Source organism: Sapajus apella, unplaced genomic scaffold, assembly GCF_009761245.1.
Source record: "Sapajus apella isolate SASKATOON/1434 unplaced genomic scaffold, GSC_monkey_1.0 scaffold4, whole genome shotgun sequence".
Classification (NCBI taxonomy): Eukaryota; Metazoa; Chordata; class Mammalia; order Primates; family Cebidae; genus Sapajus; species Sapajus apella.
Genome location: NW_022436944.1, coordinates 2180939 through 2202633, shown reverse-complemented (window position 1 = coordinate 2202633; position 21695 = coordinate 2180939). Strand labels below are relative to the sequence as shown.

The 21695-nt window shown below is 34.4% G+C and overlaps 1 protein-coding gene across 6 annotated transcripts in view; it reads left to right on the top strand.

Annotated features, from left to right (window-relative positions):
- The window catches only part of LOC116538657 (EGF-like and EMI domain-containing protein 1), a 624824-nt gene that overhangs the window by 369675 nt on the left and 233454 nt on the right, over positions 1 to 21695 (top strand). For all 6 annotated transcript variants that reach the window (XR_004263737.1, XR_004263733.1, XR_004263732.1 and 3 more), the window contains one exon: positions 17576 to 17698. The gene's annotated coding sequence lies outside the window, so the exon portion shown is untranslated. The remainder of the gene's footprint in view (positions 1 to 17575; positions 17699 to 21695) is intronic.

The window sequence follows — 21695 nt, the reverse complement described above, 5'->3', positions numbered from 1 at the left end:
TTGGGAATGGTGCTTTTGCCAACCTAAAAGGATTAAAGTAGAGGAGATATACACAACTTTAAAAATTATATGTGATCATAAGACTTAATTAAAAAGAAAACCACAGATAATGAAAAAAATTACCCAGTCTTGGATACATCTTTATCAGTAGCATGAAAATAGAATAATACAGAAAGTTTCCTTGCTATGAATTAGACAAAAAGATATAAAAAGAAGAGAGAGAAAGAACAAATTTCATATGTAACTAATATTTGGGAAACAATGATAACAGGATTAATGTCACACTTACTGAATCCTTACTATAAGACTGCTCAATTGACATGTAATAATTCAGTCTTCACAACAACTCATGGCGCAGGTATGATTGTTATTACACTCATTTTGCAGACGAAGAAACTGAAGAATGGAAAGAATAAGTGAATTATCCAAGTAAATGTAGAATTTCAGTTTCAGATTCAGTCCAAACCCCATAGCCTTGAGCATGTCACAATAGTTAGTATGTGATTATTGATTTCAACTGAAAATTTCTGTTAAAAATACCTTAGTAAACACCCCAAATGTTTTAAATATAATCGAATTATTAACAGATAAAAACTAAAGTAAGAAGATAAATAATTTTAGACTTGTTAATTTACTGATTTGTTACAAGTCAACATAACTTTAGTTTTAGTATTTTCATAACCTTTTGAAAAGTACTTTAAAAATAATTGTATCTTTAGAAATGTAGGTTGCATTTTTGGATACATTATTATATAATGGCTTCTGTTTTCAATATTCTGGCATATATGAGGCCAGCAAACATATGAAAAAATGCTCATCATCACTGGTTATTAGAGAAATGCAAATCAAAACCACATTGAGATACTATCTATCTCATGCCAGTTAGAATGGCAATCATTAAAAAAATCTGGAGACAACAGATACTGGAGAAGATGTGGAGAAATACGAACACTTTTACACTGTTGGTGGTAGTGTAAATTAGTTCAACCTAATGCTCCCCTCCCTGTGTCCATGTGTTCTCACTGTTCATGAAGTGAACACAGTATGGTGGAAGACAGTATGGTGATTCCTTAAGGACCTAGAAATAGAAATTCCACTTGACCCAGCAATCCCAATACTGGGTATATACCCAAAGGATTATAAATCATTCCATTATAAAGACACATGCACATGTATGTTCATTGTGGCACTGTTTACAATAGCAAAAACCTGGAACAAACCCAAATGCCCATCAAGGATAGACAGAACAAGGAAAATGTGGTACATATACACCATGGAATACTATGCAGCCATGAAAAATGATGAGTTCGTGTCCTTTGTAGGGACATGGATGAATCTGGAAACCATCATTCTCCGCAAACTGACACAAGAACAGAAAATCAAACACCGCATGTTCTCACTCATAGGTGGGTGTTGAAAAATGAGAACACATGGACACAGGGAGGGGAGCACTATACACTGGGGTCTGTAGGAGGGACATAGGGAAGGGACAGCGCAGGGTGGGGAGTTGGGGAGAGATAGCATGGGGAGAAATGCCAGATATAGGTGACGGGGGGATGGAGGAAGCAAACCACATTGCCATGTATGTACCTGTGCAACAATCCTGCATGTTCTGCACATGTACCCCAGAACCTAAAGTACAATAAAAAATAATAAAAATAAATAAAGTAGCCATTGTTTAATGTAAGTTTTTTTTTCTGCCAAAATGTGACTTGATTTTTTCCATAATACCCTTTATTAGGTGAATTTCTGCTGCACTGCTTTTAAAAGTCCACTAGTAGAAATGTGAAAGAAAAAAATATAAACAGCTTGTGTTTGTTACCTGTGAGTGCAGTTACGTTTGGTTTCAAAATTTACAGGGCATTTTCATAGGTAGTATCACACTTCTTAATATTTCTATGAATATCATGTTCTTTCAAATGAGTAAGAGAAGGTTCACAGTAGTGAAGTGAATTGCACGGAATCTCACAGAAGAGGTAGAACTAGAATTCAAACCTAGATCATCAGAGCTTGCAGTTCAACATTCTATTGCCTGATGACTGTGATTGTCCATTCCTCCTTTTTTTATATCTACTATCAATGATTAATAATATAAGGTGGAAGTTGGTTGAGCCTTGGGAGACTCATGAAGGTCAAGATTTTTCTTTTGTTTGAGGCTCTGAGTTTGTTCTCTAGTGACTAGAAATAGAACAACTTATTCTTGTCTTGAAATGGAATCGCATGAACATCATTTTAAATAAAAGCCTAAAATTAAAACTGTTTATAGCAGTTATTCTATTGGTATTATCTAAATTCTTCAGAACACAGATATATTTATTAATACTTCATGCATAATTTTATATTCTAAACAATTAGGGCACAAAGACCCAAAACATTGGGTCTTTTAATTTAAGTTTAAATGTACTTCCCAATTATTTGTGGACATATATGAATTTTCTACAGATGTTGATTAGTGCCATACCTTACTTTAACCTATAGAGAATTACATTAAGCTTGAGACCTAAAAAGAAATTGACTGGTTGAAAAGCTAATTGTGACAACAAGCTTAGGTCATCACTTCATGAAGTCTATGGATTTGAAAATGACCACGATACATAAGATTGTGTGTGGACTTTTTGGGTAATTTTCACAAAGCAAATATACCCAATCTTTTTTGAAATAAGCAAAAATATACGTGCTAAATTGGATCAAATATATTTGGCTTGGAGAAAGATGTGAATTAAATTGAAACTCCTCCTTTTTCTCTTCATCATATGTTGTGCCATCCCTGTTCTCTTTATTTGCCACATCCCTGAAAGCCTATGAGCTATCACTAAAACTGTATACCCACAAACTAAATGGGTCAAATGACTCAAAATAGAAGTCTGTTTTAGGAATATGATCAAATATTAAGGATCCCAAATCCACACATTTTGTTAAAAATTAAAATTAACAACTTATTTGTATAGGTAATTTAACAGAACCTTTATGTTGTTTGCACTTCTATTGTGGTTTTTTGTCCTGCAAGCAGAAATGCAACACTGCTCTTACAAACATCATATTTAATTCTTGGAGAGACTGCAGTATGCCATTGCAGATGGATTGATAGCCTTGATGATGATATTGAACTTTTGTCATGCCTAACCTGGAAGACTTGCTATATGCCAGAAAATGTTTGTCATTCATCGTGCTTTTGAAAGGCCAAATTTATTTGCAACCTTGAACAACATTGGACACATGCACATGAAACAGCCCGAAATCTATCATGCAGTGAATATCTTATAAAACTGCTATTCAAGATACTAAGTATTGACCTGGTTTTCGGAACCATCTTCAAAGCCAACACTTTCAATTTATTTACTTATGAGCACTGATTTTCACTGGATAGTAACAAGTTTACATTTTTGGTCTTTTTTTTTTTTCCTGAGTAACCAGAGGCCACCAAATATGCACCGTATTTTCCTATTTGTTTTAATTAAGTGGGAAACAACAGAATTATAAATGCATGTGTATGTCTGTTATTTACTAATGTCAACATATAACTGACTAGTGAAATTGTACTAGTAATGGAGTTCATCTTTGGTTGGATTATTCAGTGAACTTTTAAAAAATCTCAGTTTATACTTACATGTAGCAGAATTGCATAGTAATAGCGCTGTCAGGAAAAAGCAAGATTTCCTTTTGAGCTTTCTGTGATTTGGAACAAAATGTGTCATATGTTACTATGAACTTGTAATTCCATTTATATTAAAACTGAATTTATGTTCAGTACAAATTAGAAAGCAATTAATCACCTTCTATGAGCCAGGTTTGAATTTTCAAGTATGTGATAATAATAGCTAATGTTTAGCTAATAATTATAATACTAAAATCTACTACTTATAGAGTTCATGCTAGAAACGGTGCTAAGCATTTTAAAAGAATTACCTAATTTGATTCTCACGATAGCCTTGTAAAGTAGTTATTTGGTTTCTCCTTACTGTAAAGATGACAAAATTAATATTTATAAAGTCAGGGGCTAATATTTCATAAAGAAGCTTACTTTGTGCTGATTTGTGCCCTGGTAGATTAAGACCTAAATAAGCCAGATAAAAGCCATTTCATTTGTCATTGTCACCTATCCAGGGAAGTTGCCTGCCTGTTAAATTTAGTTTTCTTCAAAGTGTTTAATTTTTAATTTTAATTTTTAAGAATTTGAGTAATACAAGTGCAGTTCTGTTCCACGGTTATATTGCTCAGTGGTGAAGTCCGGGCTTTTAGTGCACCCATCACCCAAATCATGAACATTGTACCTGACATGTAATTTTTCCAACCTCACACCCCTACCACACCCACACCCACATGCACCTTTTCGAGCCTCCACTGTCTATTTTTCTACTCTGTATGTCCATGTATACTCAATGTTTAGCTCCTACTTATATGAGAACAATGCAGTATTCGACTTTCTGTTTCTGAGTTATTTTACTCAGAATAATAGCCTCCATTTTTATCCATGTTGTTGCAAGGGACATAATTTCAACATTTAGCTCCCACCTGTAAGTGAGAACATGCAGTATTTGACTTTCTGTTTCTGAGTTATTTCACTCAGGATAATAGCCTCCATTTTCATCCATGTTGTTGCAAGGGACATGAATTCATTGATTTTTATAACTGAATGATACTCTATGATGTATATAACACATTTTTTTAACCCAGTCATCCATTTGATGGACACCAAGGTTGATTCCATGAATTTGCTATTGTGAATAGTGCTGCAGTAAACATACGAATGCAGGTGTCTTTTTAATATAATGGCTTATTTTCCTTTGGGTTGCAGAATTGAATGGTCATTTTACTTTTAGTTCTTCGAGAAATCACAGTGTTTTTCCTAGTCATTGTACTAATTTACCTTCTTATCAACAACATATAGGCCTTCCCTTTTCTCTGTACCCTAACCAACATCTGCTGATTTTGGACTTTTTAATAATAGCTATTCTTACTGCTATAAGATGGCATCTTATTTTGGTTTTAGTTTGCATTTCTTTGATGATTAATGATGTTGAACACTTTTTCATGTGTTTGTTGCCTGCCTTTATGTCTTCCTTTGAAAACTGTCTGTTTGTATCTTTTGCCCACTTTTTAATGGGGCTATTTGTTTGTTTTCTTGTTGTGTTGTTTGAACCCCTTGTAGATTCTGGATATCTGTTTTTTGTTTGATGCATAGTTTGCACATATTTTCTCCCATTCTGTAAACCATTCGTTTACTCTATTGATTATTCCTTTTGCTGTGCAGAAGCTTTTAAGTTTAATGAAGTTCAATTTGTCTATGTTTATTGTTGCATTTACTTTTGAGGATTTAGTCATATATTCTTTGCCCAGAGAAATGTCCGAAGAGCTTTTCCTCGGTTTTCTGGTACAGATGTGTGACATCCTTTCCTTTCATCAAATTTTCAGTGTATAAGTATGGGTTGAGTATTCAGGGAATTCAGGGAATGCATGGTCTCTTCTATAACTTCCACTAAGGTTATTCTATAATGCTGTCATTATAATTTGAATATGAAGAGTTCTTCTGATCAGAAACCTTCATGTGCATTGCTGTTTTCTCCAGTAGGAGCAATCAACTGATAGACTAATACGGCTTTGGCTGTAGAAATGGACTAAGTAGAATACTGATGTTCCATATCATAAAGTAGCTATAAGCTCTTTAGGAAGCAACTCAACAAGCAACATCTTGAAGATCATTCATTTTAGAAAGCCACACTACATATTTTAAAATTCAAGGGAATACAAATTTTGCACCAAAAGCAATAAAATTGTGCACCATGGCAGAGAGTATACAAAAAGGAAAGATGGTAGTATGAAACTTTAGCCTTAACTTTAAGGGAATTTTTGTATTTATTGTACTATTTTTCCTGAAAGCATGGTTATTGCAAAGAAGTTGGGGAAACAGGCAAATATAGAACAATGAAACAAAAACCATTCTTAATCCTTTTTTTTTTTTTTTTTTGGAAATTGAGTCTTGCTCTGTCACCCAGGCTGGAGTGCAGTGGCATGATCTTGGCTCACTGCAACCTCCACCTTCCAGGTTCAAGTGATTCTCCTCCTCAGCCTCTTGAGTAGCTGAGATTACAGACATGCACCACCATGTCCAGCTAATTTTCATATTTTTAGTAGAGGCGAAATTTCACCATGTTGCCCAGGCTGGTCTTGAACTCCTGATCTTGAGTGATCCACCCACCTTGGCCTCCCAAAGTGCTGGGATTACATGTGGGAGCCACTGCGCCTGACCTGTCTTTTCAAAATAACATAGCCACTGTTAGCATATTTGACTATCTCTTTCCATTTTTTCCCAAAAATATATATTGATAAATAGATACATATGGAATCACCACTGTAAATGTAAATGTAAGTAATAAACACATCTTTAATATGTCTACAGTAATATTTGTTTACCTCTGCCATAATAAGACATTGGCAGAGGTAAAGAAATATTACTTTAGAATTGTTAACTATGATATAATGATTCTTTGGATGTGTCATAATCTACTTAAAATTTGACCGATATTTAGATTGCTCCTATTTTTCCTCCTCTGTTTTTTTTTTTTTTTTTTTTTTTTTTGGTTTGAGATGACGTCTCACTTTGTTGCCAGGCTGGAGTGCAGTGGTGCTAACTTGGCTAACTGCAACCTCTCCTGCCCAGGTTCAGGCGATTCCCCTGCCTCAGCCTCCTGAGTAGCTGGGACTATAGGCATGTGCCACCAGGCCCAGCTAATTTTTTTGTATTTTAGTAGAGATGGGGTTTCACCATCTTGGCCATTATGGTCTCAATCTCCTGACCTTAGGATCCTCCCACCTCAGCCACCCAAACTGCTGGGATTACAGGTGTGAACCACCGCGCCCGGCCTCCTCTGGTATTAAAAATACATAAATCATTATGCACATTGTGATTACATCCTTAAGATATATTCTCAAAAGAATTTTTGCAGGGAAAAGTATATGCATATTCTGATATTTGTAACCACTTGAATTTCAGAAACTGTTTCCTAGTTTGTGCTCCTGTTAGCAAAATATGGTATATCCTTTTTCCCCACCATTACCACCTTTACAGTAGTACTGATTTTCATCTTTATAAATTTGATAGAGAATTAATGGGATTAATTTTATTTTAGTTTTAATTTTTAACTACCAATAAGATTCAACAATATTTGACATCTTTTGGACATTTGTATTTCTGACTTATTTTAGTCAATTGATTTCATTTTATTAAATGAAATTAAATTTCTTTTTGGGAATGTTTACCTTTTCTTTATATGCATGTGTGTGTGTATATATATATATGATATTTACCCTTGTTTACCTTTTCTTTATACACACACACACACATACACACACACACACACACACACACGATATTTACTCTTCACTGTATGTCTGTCAATGTTGTTTTCTTCATTTCTTATTTAACTTTGAGTTTTGGTCACTCTGCATGGTAGATTCTGAAGTTTACATGGGAAGTTCATCAGCCTTTCCATTTATGCTTTTTAACCCTGGTATTATTCTAGCTCCAAAAATATAAAATATATTTGTAAAATATCTGTAGCTGTTTTATGTTTTACTAAAATTCCTTCTAAGCAAAAAGTATATTTTAAGTCCTTTTTAATGTTATTTTTATTTACTGTTTTGACCAACAAAACCAGTAATTGTCTTTTATTTCTTAACATCTACCAATGTCAATCTGAACTTATCAGTTTGATTTGATAAGGACCAAATTTAATTTGACATTTGACATTTATTAATAACGTGCATAAGTTTTAGGTTTAAGATCAATAGACGTGGAAAGGGACACTTATACATGATATTCATTACTTTAATGTATCTTTATTGATAAATTTCTCTAATATTATCTCACAGAGATATAGTTGTTCACATTCCTTATGAGTAAAAGGCTTTGCTTTCAACTCTCTCATACCAGATATGACAATCCAAGAAAGAAATTTTCAAGTATTTTCAGCAATAATAATGACCACCTTATTTAAACAAATTCTAAATTGAGAGCTATCCAATATGTAAAACAGATTAAAGCAGTTTTTCACTTACTGAATTGGTTATATGCTAGGGTGCTCCTCTGTCTCATACTACACGCTATCTCTGTCCAGGCACTCCTTGAGACAGCTCTTTGAATCATTAAAGATATGAATGAAGCACAGTCTTTCAGATCAGAAGAGTAAAAGTCAGATCCAGTCAAATAAATGAGTGAGATTGCTGAGTATGAAAGAATAAGAAAAGACTGGTGGACATAGTTGTGGAAAAGACTGGTGGACATAGCCAGCATGTAATTGGTCCAAAAGTATACATTATTTTCTGAAGCCCTCTTCAGGGCTATAAAAACCTGCCATTACTTTTGTTTTAAAATTTCTGTATTTATTTTATACAAAGCCAGGCAGAAGCAATTTGAATGGGCTATATTAACCTAGCTTTCAATTAAAGTAATTTTGCCATGATATGTTGTTATATTAGGTCTTACATTTTAGTAAATATCGCTATAAGAAAAAAAAGATGAAAAAAATTGGCATTTTTTGAAAAATCTCTTTTGGAGACTTTGTCATTACTTTGTCAAATGATCCTTATGTTCAAAACTCATTTCAGATATTCCCATAAGAATTTAATGTCCATAAAAGTCTGTCCCTCCTGAAAAACAAGTATTTCATTTTCAACAGTCACTGAAAATTATATAACCTCTTGTTTTATTCTTTTTTAAAATTACCTATCAGAAATCTCACACCTATTTTTTAAATCATGATGACACAGGCAATACAAAAACAAAATTAAGACTTTAAATGACCTAACTCTACCACTGTTATAGATCAAATTATTGACATTTGTAAAGCTTTCCAAATTTTCTCCATAAGAATATATGGCTTTTGTAGTTGCAGCTCAAACACAGGAACAATTGTAATCCATTTCAGGATAACAGTTTCTCATATTGTTGCATAAGTCATAACAATTATAACTTTTAATGACTGCACTCACATGATACATTGAACTTACTTGGTTATTCCCATATTGGTGAACATTTAAGTTGTTCCCGTTGTTTCTGCTTTGTGTGTGTGTTTCTGTTCTTCACTTTCATTTTAATGACCATACTTTTTTGAATAACTTCATATGATCTTGTCAGTTTATTATGTGTCCTGCATGGTATTGTGTATGGCAAGTATCTAATGTAGTTGAATTCCTTTGGAATATGTTTTTGGATAAATTCATAAGAGTGGAAATATGAGATTCCTGAAACCTGACTTATTCCAACACATGCCCCCTTCTTTAACAAACTAACCTTAAAAAATATATCTAAACTTGTATGTAAACTTATATTCCAGTTTCCCTTAGGAAATCAACTTTTATTGATCTTTCTCTCTATGATATTCTGCAGCACAAAGCACGGAACTTAATTACAAAGCCATATATTCTTTGTTAATTACCACACGTTTATTAGTTATGTATGCCTGGCTTGTTGACAGAGTTAGGTGTAGGAAAAATAAGCACATAAAGTCTAAATTAATGGAATTTTCTTTGGAATATTGTAATGAAAAGTAAGGAGAATCTAGAAATAGTGTGAATAGGTCTTCTCTTTCTGGCTATGATGGGATAGTAGTAGCAGACCAATTCTCTTGCTGAGAACAACTAAAAATGTTGAATTTAATATAAAAAACCACACATCTGAAGACAGTAGAGAATATTGTGGCAGCCAGGAAAGTCAGTGAGGTAAGCTTTCTTATCAAGGGATTGATTAATGAGTGACATGGTGAAAAGGCTAAAAAGGTGGGAAGAAAGTGGCTGCTAGTAGGAAGAAAAGGTATGTGGAACAGTCAGCAGCCCCACTGGGCTGGGGAGACATAAACTGAAATTCAGAACTAACACAGAAGCCAAAATCTGAAGGATCAAGATACTGGAGAAAAGGTGTACCAGTTAGAATCCATAAGAGACAGAAACCACAGATTGATTTGGTCAGAGAAAAAATACTATGAAGAAGTATTAATTAGACCTGGAGATAAAGTACAAAAAGGGATACAGAGAACTTTGAAGAATATAGGAATAGCATATGCAGAAACTGGCCACTATGTCTAGGACTGAAGGAGAGTACCCAGGAGTGAAATAAACTTGGAAGTATCGTCTCAATTCCCTGGCCAGGTGGAAAGTCAAATATCACTGGAAAGGGTATGGCTATGGCTCACTGGATGGCAGGAAAGTTTGCTGAAATGCTGCTGCTCAGGAATGGTGGGCAGAACATGTCCACCAGGGTGGCACTGAAATTCACTGGGAAGCTGCTACTGGAGGACTGGTAAAACTTGCTGACAGGAATGCACCTCTAAGTTTTATATATACCACTGTCAGAATAGCTGCTTGCTGGTGAAGAAACTACTCACTAACAAGAAAGTGGCTGGCTGGCAGCCATAATGTACAAGGCTGAAAAGCAAAGTATATTCATACTACAATGAGAGGTCTCTTCCTCTTGCAGCTTTCCTTCAGAGCCCTCTGCTAAGAAGGCTCAATAAGAAGCTGGCAAGGGAGAAATGTTTGCAGGTCCAGCTCCTATATTTATCATAAAGCAATGCAGAGGAGAGTGAAATTATAAAAACAAGAAGAGCTATGACAAGATGGAAATTTTTACCAGAGAAGTAGAATTTATAAAAATAATCAACTGCAAATAGTTGAAATGAGAAAGGAAATAATTTTATAGAGAATGTAATAGATGGAATTCATGGCATATTATAAACAGCTGGTTCTGGAATTGATAACCTGAAAGGTCAGTAGACTATCTCTACTGAAACAAACAACAAAAAATAATAAAATATAATAGAAAATAGCATGAGGCAAATGATGTATGGATAATAGTATCATAAGCCCATGTATGGAAGTACTAAAAAGGAAGGATAAGAAAAATGAGGCAAAAGCAATATTTGAATAGATACTGGTGAGAACAATTTCTTTGAACTGAAAGACATCTAACTGCAAAATCAAAATTCCCTAAAATCCCAAGGAGGAAAACTACAAAGAAAAACATGTCACGGTACATCACAGTAAAACGTGAAGAAAAATAAAGAGAAAAATAAAATTTTGACACAGCATAATTGTACATATTTATGAGGTACAATGTGGTGTTTTGATACATGTATATATTGTGTAATGGTAACATCATGGTAATTAGCATATCTGTTACCTTAAACAGTGATCATTTCTTAATTATAGAAACATTAAAAATTCTCTCATATAGCTGTTTCAAATATACAACACATTTATTGTAAGTTATAGTCACCCTTCTGTGCACTAGATTACTGGAACTTATTCTTCCAACTGTTAAATTGTATTTGTTGACCAACCAAAGGGAAAATCTTAAAAGCAGGCAGAGAAAAACAGTCAAATTATTTTTAAAAGAAAGTTTAAGTGATGATAGAATGACAGTGCTAATAATCTTTTAAAAATTCTCTAGAATTCTATTCCATTAAAAATACTATTCAAAATGTCAGGTATAATTATAAATGCAGGAGAAGACGCAGATCTCTAAGTAAGAGTTCCAAATAATGTATGTAGATACTCCGCCCTAAAAGTGTAGCATAACTCTCCACTTTCTGTGTGTGGGCTGTGCATAATGACTTTGCTCCAAAGACTATGGAAAAAGGAAAAAACTAGAGGAACTTTATTACTCTAGAATGGAGAAACCTGACAAATGCTACATCAGCCAGGGATCAAGGTCAACATCACCAGTGCTAAATCATGCTGAGATAATAAAGGCACTTTACTTCTGTAGTTTTCCTCCTTAAAACCCACAATCCCCATTTAAAATAAGGAAAGCACTACAAAAATCCAACTTGAGATACATTTTATAGGATGCCTGACCAGTATTTCTCAAAACCATCAAAGTCATCAAAGTAATCCCAGCACTTTGGGAGGCCAAGGTGGGCAGATCACGAGGTCAGGAGATTGAGACCATCCTAGCCAACACGGTGAAATCCCGTCTGTACTAAAAATACAAAAAAGTTAGTTGCGTGTGTAGTCCCAGCTACTCGGGAGGCTGAGGCAGGAGAATTGCTTGATCCCAGGAGGTGGAGATTGCAGTGAGCTGAGATAACACCACTGCAATACAGCCTGGGCAACAGTGTGAGACTCAGTCTCAAAAAAAAGGAAAGTCTGAGAAATTGTCATAGCCAAGAGGAACCTCAGGACCATGACAACTAAATATGATATCCTGGGACAGGAGAAGGACATTAGGCAAAAGCTAAGAAAAGCTTAATTAAATATGGACTAGATAATGCAATATAACAATATTGGGGTTATTAACTATAACAAATGTACCACGCTAATATAAGATGTCTAAAACAGTGAAATATGGGATGTATGGGGTATATGTGAACTCTGTACTCTTTCAGATTTTTCTGTAAATCTAAAAAGTATTCTAACATAAACATTTTATTTAAAAATTAAGGTTAAAAACCACTTTTTTTCATATTGCCATTTCCTGACTATGAAATAAATTACTGCCAGCAGAACCATATGAAACGAAATACAAAGAGCAATTTTCAGGCCAAAGGGCATTATTTCAGAAAGAAGCACAGAAATGCAGAAAGCAATAATGAGTGCCAGAAAAGGTAAATATGTAAACAAACTTAAATTACTTCTGACTATAAAATAATAACTATGATGTCTTGTGGAGTTTAAATATCCAAAATTAAAACACATACAATAGTATAAAAGGTAGGAAAAGTTTAAAAACAGTTAAAGTGTAAGGTTCTAGCATTATCTGGGAAGTGGTTAAAGTACTAATTTATATTAGACTTTAATAATAGATGTTTTACTATCTAGAATTACCACTAAAAGAATAATAAAGGAACATATGACCGACAGTCTAATAAAAAGGGCAAATAGAACACCGAAATAAATTTTGAGAAAAGTAAGAGTTGAGCATAAAAGTAGCAAAATATATGGTGAATTTAAGACAACAATAAAATGCTAAATTTAATCTAAATATGTTAGTAGTTACATTAAAGTCAATGGTATGATACTACAGTTAAAAGTCAAAGATGGTTAAAATATATTAAAATAATGTAGATACAGATATATAAAGAGAGTTTCTCAGATAAATGAATACAAAAAAGGGAAAAACTAAAGTTTAGAAAATGAAATGACATGCAAAGTCATTAACCAAAAGAAAATAAACTAACCAAAGGAAAACTGATACAACTGTAATAATATCATAAAAAGTCTGTTGTACCGAAAAAAGCATAGCTAGATATTTAAAGAGGAACATTTTATAATAACAAAGTGTTAATCTACTAGGAATATGTGGTGATCCTAAGTTTGTATGTGCCTCATAATAGAGCTTCAAATTATATGAAACAAAAATTGTAGTCAGGAAAGGGCACATGTAAAATTAAATAAAGCAATCTCACTATGCTTCTCTTGGTAACTGATAAAACAAGAATATGAAAAATTCTTAAAGATATAAAGATATGAAAATCATGATTAACAAATTGAATGAATTAAATATACATATTTAAAATATACATGTATAAAATGTGAAATTATATATTACATACATGCACATATGTACAGAAAGAAAACAGAATCTGATCATTGCAGAATATACATTATTTTCCAGTATACATAGATTTAAAAAAAAAAAAAACAACAGAATTGACCATGTGCTGGAATATAAAGCAAGCCTTAACAAATTGTAAAGAATTGAAATAGTGCAGAGTATATTTTTTGTTCACAGTGGAATGAGTCTAGCATTTTATAACAAGATGATTGAAAATTTCTCAAATGTTTAAAAAAGAAATCCCAAAACATACTTCAAAATAACCCAAAGAAGAAATGTTTATGTAGATTAGAAAATAGTTTGAGTTGAATGATAATTAAAATGGAACATTAAAATGTGTGGCGTGCAGCTAGTAATTTTATTTTTAGGAAAATGAACATATGAGTGTGATGTGGTCTTTCCAACAAGGCTGGCATCCTTTTTTCTTGTTTGGACACAGTTCCCTGATTGAGAGGAGGAATTCTCCACCCTTTTGCAATCTCTGTTGGCCTGTAACTGCTTTAACTAACAAAAATCTAAGAAGTTAGGCTATGTGGCTTCCAAGGCTAGATCATAAGAAATCTTGCAACTTTTGTTTCAATCTACTGCCATGGTCTTCCTGGGGGAGGTAAGCCACCATGTAAAACGTCTCCACCCTGAGGACACAAAGCAGGGGAAAAGCAGAAGCTCAGCATGTGGGGACCTGCATGAGCGATAGGGAGACACCTGACCAGCCACCCAGACGTTCCAGCCATCTCAGTCCAAATCCCAACATGGGAGTGACAAAGCCTGCATGCAGGTCTACCTACAGCTGTCACCTTACTTCTACCTTCTGTGGGACTCAAAATGAGAACCAAACAGTTGATTATTACCTGAGAATCCATAGACATGGAAAATAATAAGAAGTTGTCTTTTAAAGCCACTTAGAGTTGGGGTGATTTGTTACAGATAACCAGGAATATTTTATAAAAGAAAGACTAAAAATCAATTATCTAAATTTCTATCTCAAGAACTTAGAAGCAGAACAGTGAAAGAAACCCAAGAAAGTAGAATAAAGGCAATGATAAAGATCATAGCACAAATTAATTATATGGGAAAATGTGCAATGCTGAAAAATCAATACAGCCACGGCTTTTTTTTTTTTTTTTGGAAAAGACTAAAATAGATGATAGCCAAGATAGATAGATAGATAGATAGATAAAACTGATAATTTTCTAACAAAACTGATAAGAAAAAAAAAGAAGACACACATGAATTTCAGGAATAGGAAAGGTGACCTCAGCACAATTGGAAGACGTTTAAAACATTAGTATGAGAATATTGTGAGCAACTTAACAGCAATACATTTGAACATTTATATGAAAGGGACAAATTCCTTGAAACATATGATTATTGCCACATATTAAAATAAAAATCTGAATATTCTTATCTATTAATGAAATTGAATCTGTAATTGAAAGCCTTCATACACACACACACACACATGCGCCCACAATCCCAGGCCTCAGGTAGTGCCATAAATGACTCTTTCAATCATTTAAGTAAGAAATTATACTAGTCTTGCACAGATTATTTCAGCAATAGAAAATAAGAAAACACTTCTAACTTTTTAAATGTACCTGGTATGACCTGGGTGTCAAAATCAAGCAAGACTATTTACCAAAAAGAAAAGTACATGCAAATCTAATATCTCTAATGAAAAAAAAAAGTCATAAAAATTCCAAATGAAGTATTAGGTAAGTGAACTCAGGCATATATTTATAAAGTAGTGTATCATGACCAGGTTTATTTTAGAGAGGCAAAATTCAATCCTGTTATTTATCATGTTAACAGAATTAATAAGAAAAAAACATCTAATTATCTTTACAGATTCAAAAAAATGGTAGATAAAACTTCACACCTATTTTCAAATCAAATTTGAATAAAATTAGGATTAGAAAGGAACTTTTAAAATCTGATCAAACCAATCTATATCTATCTGTATCTACCCTACATCATACCTACCTTGAACTGTTAAAAGCTCTCCTGAGATTTAAAGCAAGAAAAAGATAATCATTGCCATCACTTTTTCTTAAAACCCTATTTGAGGACCCACAAGTAAAATAACAAATGTTTTAAGAATTGGACAAATGGAAAAAATATTTGAAAGAACATTTTAACAAGATGTTATCCAAATGGCCAATAATATGAAAATATGAGTAATCTGATTAATCATTGGGAAAATGCAAATTAGAATCACAAACTGATGCCATTATTAAACTTCCAGAATAGATCATTGAAAAACATAGCATATCCCAAATGTTGACAAGAATGAGTAGCATCTAAACTCTAATACACCACTGGTGGGAGTGTAAATTAGAATAGCCTCCTAAGAAGACCATTCGTCTATAAATACTAAACACTACCTCAGACCTTTTGACCCAGAAAGTTCAGTCTTAGATGTACAGCTGCTCTTCAGTATCTGCAGGGGGATATTGGTTTCAGGACACGTGTGTATGCCAAAATCTGTGGATACTCAAGTCCTGCATCTGGCCCTATGGAACCCAAGTATATGAAAAACCAGCCCTTCACATATGCAGGTTTCACATTCTGTGAATGCTATACTTAGAATACATATTTGGTTGTAGATGCAGCACCTGCTGATATAGAGGGCTGACTGTGTTTAGAAAAATCCACACATAAAGTGGACCTGTACAGTTCAAACCTACATTGCTTAAGGGTCAACTGAATTACCCAACAGAAATGCATTGGCAAGCTCATTGAAGACATGTATGAGAATGTTCATAGCCGCACTCTTCACAAAAGCCAAAAATAAGACAATATTTAGATGCTCATCTTCTGTGAAATGAATATTGTGGTATATCCATCGAAGGGAACAATATACAGGAATAAGAATGTACTATCTACAAGTATTTGTAAGAAAATGGATGTATCTCATAAACAATGCTGAATGAGGGAAGCCAGATATACTTGAATGAAAAGTTAAAACAAGCAAAACAGTCAAAGCTGGATAGCAACGGGGTCAGACAAAATCAGTTACTTTCAGTCAAGACTCATTGGTGCTCACTGTGCTGATTACCTGACTGGTTCTTCAGTGTCAGTTGTTTTCTGCTCTGATGGGTCCACACTTCAGTGAGTCTTTACTTATTTATGCTTCTACTTCTGCTGTTCCTGACCAAACTCTTCTCCTCTCCCTTCCCTGTCTCTGTCACCCGTTTCCTCTTTCTCCCAAATCTCCCTGCCTCTCCATACTGCCTCCTTATTCACTCCATCCTCTCTTCCAGCTACACTCATCTCATGAGGCAAGGATCTATCAAGTCAGCTAGTCAACACGCAGAACAGATACCTCATTTGATAAAAACGTAAACCAAGCCACCTCACAGGCCACTATCAAACTTGAAGATGGATTGGTGTACTTGCCAATTGTTAACTGGGTTGGAGAAATATATAAAATTGAGCCCTATCTGTAAAGATGAGTGATGGCCATGGGTTTAGAAGTGGTCTGTGGGCACATGCTATATATGGGCCAAGCAAATCACATTTCTGTTTAGTCCTCAACTCCAGCTACATTTTAAACTTTGGAAACCATAGAAATACCCTTTACCTTTATCACGCTGTCCACTGCAATGGCAAACATGAAGTGGTGGGTAAGTAATAATTATTGAGAAGCCAATAACAACATACTTAATGGGTAAGCAGGTGACTTCGTATATAGTTTCTCTCATTGTTCTCCATTTCATCCTCAAATGATGACTCAAATGTGAAATTTCTGGGTCTGTACCATAACTGTCCCAAATCCATAAAACTATAAAAGCCCTTATTTTATTATTCAAAAGTAATATTTCAGATACCAAGATTATGACTTGTCTGTTTCTTCATATCAAAATTAGAGTGCATTCATTCTAATTAAAATGAAATAATGTTTTATTGCAATCTGATGTTAAATAATGATGTCATTCTGTGATGGGTCATTTTTATCAGAGAGCCACCAAAGTTTCTTTTTGTTTGTCTAGTTATAGGAGGCTAATTCTGTTTATTCACTTGCAGATATAAATGAATGTACCATTGACAATGCTGGCTGTCAAGATTGATGCTGTAATACAGTTGGCAGTTATCACTGCAAATGTCAAGCTGGCCAGAAGCTAGAGGAAGATGGCAGAGGATGTGAAGGTAACAGTTAGGACTGTCTGCTTACTGATAAGGAAAGAGAGAACATCCATGTAATGCAAAAGAGGAGGTGTGTCTCTTATCCAGAGCCAGTTGAAGTGCCTGTATTGAATGTCATCAAGAGCACAGATCTTCCTCTTATGTCTAGATTACAATATTGTCACCCTAAGAACACTTCAAGTAGCTTATTATGGGAAACATATGATTATATGCTGGTTTGGTTGTGTCATGTTCTGATTATGGAATTTCAATCATTCATTTAAATCCCTGGGTAAAGTACATATTTTTGAAAGCATTTCATTTAATTCTAAAGTAAAAAAATGGTGCTTATCATAAAATACTCATGTGTTGCTACAATGTAAATGGAGGGGCAAAAAACTAACCACAGGTATCATATTATTGGTATAGAATTAGCTTTTTGCACAAAGCTCAATTTTCTGTTTCCTTTTAAAATTAATTCCTTCCTTCCTTTATTTATTAATTCATCATTTTATTCATTTGACAATCATTGAGTTCCTACTCTGTATCAGGCATTATTCCATGCTCGGGAGATATAAAAATTGATGAGAAATAAATTATGTCCTGAAGGAGCTCACTGATTAGAAGCAAAGATTGAAGTATAAGCCCAAACTTTACAAAGTGGTGTTTTAAGGCATTATAGCATGCGGGTAAGTGCGCTGGGTTCAACGAAACATGTGTTTGAGACCTACCTGTGTCACTTAGTATTTGTATTACCAGGGCAAGTTATTTTATTTTGCTAAGACTCTTCCCTCACTGATAATATTTAGAATAATGGTAGTTTCTAAATCATAAATGTTGCTGTGAGAATTAAATAAGATAATGCATCTAAAGCACTTAGCATAAAGGGTAGTGCTCAAATGATAACTAAAAGAAGTACTCTTATTTATGAACATAGTTGCTGCCTGTATTGGGAATTTTGTAAAGGGGGTCAGAGATTGCTTTCTTCCCTTAATTTCTGAAAGGGAAGCTAGTAGATTAAAAGGAGCAGTATTACCATGCCTTCCAACTGTCCTTTCTGATTTTTTTTCTGTCTAGCCGATTACCAAGATGCCAGAGAATTTTATATAGCCAGGTTTCTTCATGTGTTTTAAGATGACAGTAGAAAAGCATTTATTCTAATTATGTTCTATTGTTGATCTTAAAAAATCGCATTCTTTTTTTTCCTTAACAAAGCTCATTGCTGATGGGGCATATACAAATAAGTTGGTAAGATAAAACAAAAATATCCCCACTGAAGGCACCTCAGGTTAGGGCTGTGGGTTTCATTGAGACTACCAAAGGCAAGACAAATTGTAGGTGTGAGTAGGTAGGAATATTTATTGCTTTCCTTTTATCATTCCCTCCAAGCAAGGTGTGTGCAGGCAGCAATAGGAAGGGCTGCAGGTAGAGAGCCAGAAGATGTTCAAGGGCAACTGTGTCTTGACTTTCCCGGGACAGGGTTCATCCCAGAAGGGTCCTTTGCCTGGAAAAGCATAAATTCACAAAGGCAAACCCTAAGTTCACCCAGGCTCTTTTTTCATTCAAATGTAATAATCTTTATTTCTGGATAAAATTATTTGGCCATGATGATCCCAGTACTGATTCAATCTCAGAAGAAGAGTCAAGGACTGCATTGTGTTCAAGGTAAAAGTGAGATGATGACCCCTAAAACGAACATGGTCTGTACTATGAGCATAATGTTTCTCATGAACCCCTCCTTCACCTGACAGGCAGCAAGCTTTTTATTTCTCTATGACTGAGTGTTATTAATGTTATATAATCATTGTCATTATTATAGATATATTTGAAGTACCTAGCACAGCAATTCACCATTGTTAGGTGTAATAATAATAATTTTTATAATAGCTGTTAGGCTAATAAGGCATTTTAGACTTTGTACCCACTAGTTCATTTACTTTCACTTTTCTTCTATTTTAATTGAAATTAGTTACACATGGTCACTCATATAAGCAACAAGTTATTTAGAGAAATGATTTCCATAGTTTCATTTAGCTGAGTCCATTTGTACAAAGTGAATACAATTAAGGTCAGTATTTGTACAAATCAAGAGTTTGATAAGAATCCAGAGTTTGATATAATTAGGTGATATTGACTTCCTGCTTGCCCAGCATTGGGGTTGGTGGTATGGAGTAAAGCAGCTCACTTGCAAAGAGCCTCTTAACTCAGTCTCATTGATCTTAGAGTCTTTCTTCTTTTCATTTCCTTAAATGACTATTTGCTAGAGATGGTACTGCTAGGGATTCAGCTTGCTTGACTGTTAAACATACAATGATCTCAGATTTATTTATGTACATGATTAAATAAAAACAAATAGAGGTCATTTTGAAATCCAGTACATTTTAAAGCCACTGCAAATGAACATTCATGTGAATGCAGTAATGAGTCATTCATGTTTATTTACCGGCTGGTAACAGTCGACGTCAGTTGGTTTCAAAGGCCATTTTATTGACTGCTACATCCATTGAATTAAACAGTCATTAAATACTTTTTCTTTGCATTAATATAAATTGAATTAGACTTATTTGAATTGCCCTTTAAAATATGGATATCAGCATTTTGTGGACATTTGTTGTACTATTTAAATAAATCTAGGCCAGGCATAGTGGTTCACACCTATAATCCCAGCACTTTGGGAGGCTGAGGCAGGTGAATCACTTGAACCTCGTAGTTCAAGGCTGCAATGAGCTGTAATCACACCACTGCATTCTAGCCTGGACAACAGAGTAAGACCCTGTCTCTAAAAAAACAATAATAAATAAATAATAAATCTAGAATCTGTCCTTAAGTGGACAGAATTAAAACATTTGCAAACAATATTGCTAGCTAATCTTCCTCTTTAAATTTTTCTCTAAAGACATAAATTTGTGGAGAAGGCTCTTGATTAGCTCAGTTTCATTGGTATCCTCTTCTTTCAGGCATAACACTGAACCTAAAGAATGTTTTCTGATTCACATGCAGATTGATTCTCATAAGATATAGATTAAAGAAGCAAATGAAGGGAAAAAATGACTTCCACTGGATGCTGTGAGGGGTATTCAAATATATACATAGTGTCTGTCAAGTGTCCCCAACCTCCCACTAGAGACCAGTACTGGTCCATGGTCTGTTAGAAACTGGGCCACACAGCAGGAGGTGAGCAGCAGGTGAGCAAGCAAAGCTTCTTCTGTATTTACAGTTCTTCCCTATCACTTGCATTACTGCCTGAGCTCCACCTCCTGTCTATCAACCAGGGCACTGGAATCTCATAGAAGCACAAACCCTATTGTGAACTGCGCATGCATGCAATCTAGATTGCATGCTCCTTATAAGAATCTAATGCCTGATAATCTGTCACTGTCTCCCATCACCCCAAGATGGGACTGTCTAGTTGCAAGAAAACAAGCTCAGGGCTCCCACTGATTCTACATTATGGTGAGTTGTATAATAATTACATATCATAATGTAATAATAATAGAAATAAAGGGCAAAATAAGTGTAATGCACTTGAATCATCCTAAAACCATCCTCATTCCCCTGGCCTGTGGAAAAATTGTCTTCCACAAAACTGGCCCCTGGTGCCAAAATGATTGGGAACCACTGGTTCATACACACACAGACACACACACACACACACACACACACACACACACACATATATATAAACATAGATCTATATATATATCAATATAAGTGTATATTTGTATGTGTATGTATGTATATCTATTGAAAGGATGTAAGTTTCTTCTTTCATTTGCTAGTGTGATTATTTTTATATAATTGCATTTCAGAAAAAAATCTAACTGGTTTCATCATTTTATTTGCTATTAAAGCCAATTCTCTATTATTTTGTTTAGGAGGCTGTATCCACAACCATGAGTGAAATAGGGCAGTGATTGTTGTTTCTCATGTGTTCTTTATGGCAGTAGCTCTCTACTGGGGTGATTTTTGTCCCCTAGAGACACTTGTCAATGTCTGGAGACACTATTGATTTTCACAACTG